Here is a 3,572-nt window from a genome sequence, read left to right on the forward strand (position 1 = left end):
TTTGTCACGAGTGCTGTCTTGTAATATGGCTTGTTGAAATTTAGGTAGGCTACTATGCTGTTAAGGGCGTCCTCAGTTGAGGCGTTCCTCCGGAAACCGAACTGCTGTGGTGCCAGCAATCCGTTACATTCGAGGAACGCTCTCAATCTTAAGTTGATTAGACGTTCAAAAGTTTTTCCAAGAATTTCAAGGAGGCTTATGGGGCGATAGTTTTCTGGTAAGTGAGAGTTTTTTCCGGGCTTGGCAATAAGGGTGATGTTTGAAATTTTGAAAGCCTTTGGGAAGTATCCAGAGGCGAGGCAAGCATTGAAAATTTTTGTCAGGCTGGATATGATTTCTGGAGGAAGGCTCCGCACCATCGGCCATGTGACTCCTGAGGGGCCGGGGGCTCGCCGCGGAGTATGTCTGAGCAACCTGGTGACATCCTCCTCCTCAATGGGTGTGGTGAGAGGGTGTTGGGGATCTAGGTGTGTTAAGTGTATAATGTTATGTGGTAGCGTGTTTGCTATGTTTCGGCGCACAAGATCGGTGATGTGGTGTATGTGGGCAATACTGGGCTCATGGGGAGGGAAAGGGTGTGGTTGGAAGGTGTTGCACCAGTGTGTCTGGAAGGTGTTGGTGACCTGGTCTGGGTTGGTGACTCGATCACCGTTCACTAGGAGGTACTCGAATCTTTCCCGGTGGCATCCCTTCAGCTTGTGCACCATGTGCCAGAACTGAGTAGGATTTTTGCAGCGAGCTCCGTCCATAAGGGAGACTAGGTTCCTCCAGTGAGCGCTGTGGTCATCCTGTAGGCTATTTAGTATGTGTGTGCGAAGGGTGCAGAGGTCTCTGTAGATGGGTATGTGGTTGTGCATGTTTTGTAAAAAGCGTGTTCTGTAGCACACTAGTAGTCGTTGTGTTTTTATGGAGGGTCTGAAGTCTATGTGAATTTTGTGTTGTTTCTTTGGTGTGTGTCTGTTGGCTGATGTCAGGATGTCACTATGTAGTGTCTCTAGGGCACTGTCTATTATTGTATAGGGTTGGCCTTCGAGCTGTGGTGGTTGGTGTAGGTCTGAAAGAGTTTTCCTGAATCCCTCCCAGTCGGCGGAGCGGTAGTCGGGGACAGGTGGGGATGGGATAGATATGGGGTTTGAGGATATTTTTAGAATTAGGGGGACGTGGTCTGAACCACAGATGGGTCCGTAGGAGATGTGGTGATGGAAAGGTAGGGATTGCCGGTTGGAGAGGATGAGATCCGGCCTGCCATTCCCATTGTGGGTATAGCAGGTAGGAAAGTCAGGGCCAAGGAAACGGAGGCGTTTCAGTTGTGTAAGTTGTAGAAGTTGGTGTCCATGTTGGTTGTTCTTGGTGTGTCTAAATGCTGTGTGACTGGCATTGAGGTCTGCCAGTATATAGGCTGGTATGTTTGTGTGATTGAAGAGATTGTTGAGACTGGTGAGAGGGAGCCCTGTATCCGGTCTGCTGTATGTGGTGGCAATAAGAAATATCCCGTGTTGTGTTTCGATCCTGGTGGCCAGGAAGTGTGCTGAAGGCCAGTCGGTTATGTGGATGTGTTTGATGGTGCATTTGACCATGACAGCTACGCCATCATGACGTGTACCTGTAGTGTAACGTGTGTTATATCCATATAGCTTAATTGGTTTTGTTGGTGAACCTGTGTGGTTCAGGAGGACGATGTCTGGGTCGGTTGATCGAATAGCTTCTGAAATAAGGTGCCGGTTATTCCAGTAGCCGCGACAATTTAGTTGCATGATCGTAATCATGTTTTCTTAACTCTCGATGTGGTTCGTGTGGGTCTAGGGGAGGTGGGTTGTGTACCCGGAATGTGTCTTTTATGTGCGGTGTTACTGGCTTGTGTTGGTGTGTTTTCGTTCGTTTTTGTGGTGGAGGTAGTGGTAGGAGTGGGGCTGTTGGGTTGCGTTTTCCCAGAAACTGTGTCCTCACCGGTAGCTAGGTTCCCGGTTGGAAGGAGGCTGGATTGTTCGGTGGAGGAGGAGTTTGGTTCCTGATTAGGGACTGTAGGAGCTTCTGTTTGTTCAGCAAGGTGGTGTTGTTGGTTTGTTTGTGTAGGGGCTTCTGTTTGTTCCACAAGCTTTTGTTGGTAGTGTTGTTGATTTGTTTGTGTGAAATTTGGTGGGAGTTTTATTGTTGGACAACCATTGTACTCCAGCAGTGAGTTCATGGTTTCTGCTTGTTTTCTCAGGTCACCGAAGGAGGTTTGTATGGAATATTTGATTATAATTTCGGCTAGTAGCAGTTTTTCCATGTTTGTGTTAGAAATTGTGTTCATGTGTGTTGGGGTGGCAGGTGTGGCTGCTTGAGCGTAGGAGTTGTTTGGCTGTGAAGAGGTTGTTGGTGTTGCTGTTATGGAGTTTTGTTGTTGCTGCTGGGTGCGTTTAACTGGGCATTTGAACGAGACAGCAACGTGTTCGCCGTCACAGTTAGCGCATTTTAATGTGGTTGATTGGCAGTTTCTATAATCGTGGCCCTTAGCTGCACACTTAGAGCACACTTGTTCTTTCTCCTTACATTGGTTTGTTCTATGACTGAATTTATAACACTTATAACATTGATTTACCGGACGGTATTCCTCAATGCTGACGTTGTAAGAGGGTATTATTTGGGAAAAGAGTTTGATTCCTTTCTTCTGCGCCTGTTCTGCCTGCTGTCTCGATCGTAGCTTTAGTTTGATCATGTGTACTTTTTGTATGAGTTTTATGTCGTCGATCTGGATTCCGTTTTTTTCTTCGATCTCCTCTCGGAGATCCTCGCTGGTTTTTTTCAGTATATAATCGTCGACTCGACGGGCAAGGATTGTTCGAGCGGCGATTTGCTCCGGAGACTCTACGAGCTCGAAGCCTAGAAGTTTTAAATTTTCGGTTGCCTGTTCTGTGGTGTGTTTTTCACGGTCCGCCTCGCTAGCTAAGCCAACGATGATATACGGGCCAGATCGGAAACATTTTGTATGGGGTACCTGTGTTCTGGTAAAGAACGAATTGCTGATGTCGGCAGGAATGCTTGCAGTCTTTATCCGGTACCTTATAGTCCGATCAGGGGGGCGTGGAGCGGCCATCTTATCATAGGGCCGGGCCCTATGATACTGCAGCCTTGTGGAAGAATCTGTGGTGAAAAAGTGTTTTTAAAAGTAAGTGGCGCTACAGCCTTGTGGCGCTACAGCCTTTTGGGTGCTACAACCACGAGTGGCCTATAAACAACCTGTTGTTGTTTCCTATCGCCCTAGAACCTATATCCCGAGGGGGATCCTAGCTGGAGGGAAGAAACCCTGAATATCTAGCCCTGAGGTAGGGCTTGTACGCTACCGAGGTGTCTCTGGGCTGCTCTAGCCAACACTAGAGGCCCCGGTGGCTAAAGAGCGCGGAGCGGGCTTGCCTAAGGCCCGATCCTGACTCTGTCGCCGGTACGAAGAAAAGAAAGGTGGAGAAGGAGGAACAGTTGGCAAAAGTCACTTATACCAATGAGTTACTGCGATCTTCCAGCGATATCCCTTAGGTGAGGCTCTCTCCACAGGGAACGTAGGGAAGACCGCGGCTCCTCGAAGTGACTGCCGG

This window comes from Scylla paramamosain, unplaced genomic scaffold (assembly GCF_035594125.1).
Source record: "Scylla paramamosain isolate STU-SP2022 unplaced genomic scaffold, ASM3559412v1 Contig121, whole genome shotgun sequence".
Classification (NCBI taxonomy): Eukaryota; Metazoa; Arthropoda; class Malacostraca; order Decapoda; family Portunidae; genus Scylla; species Scylla paramamosain.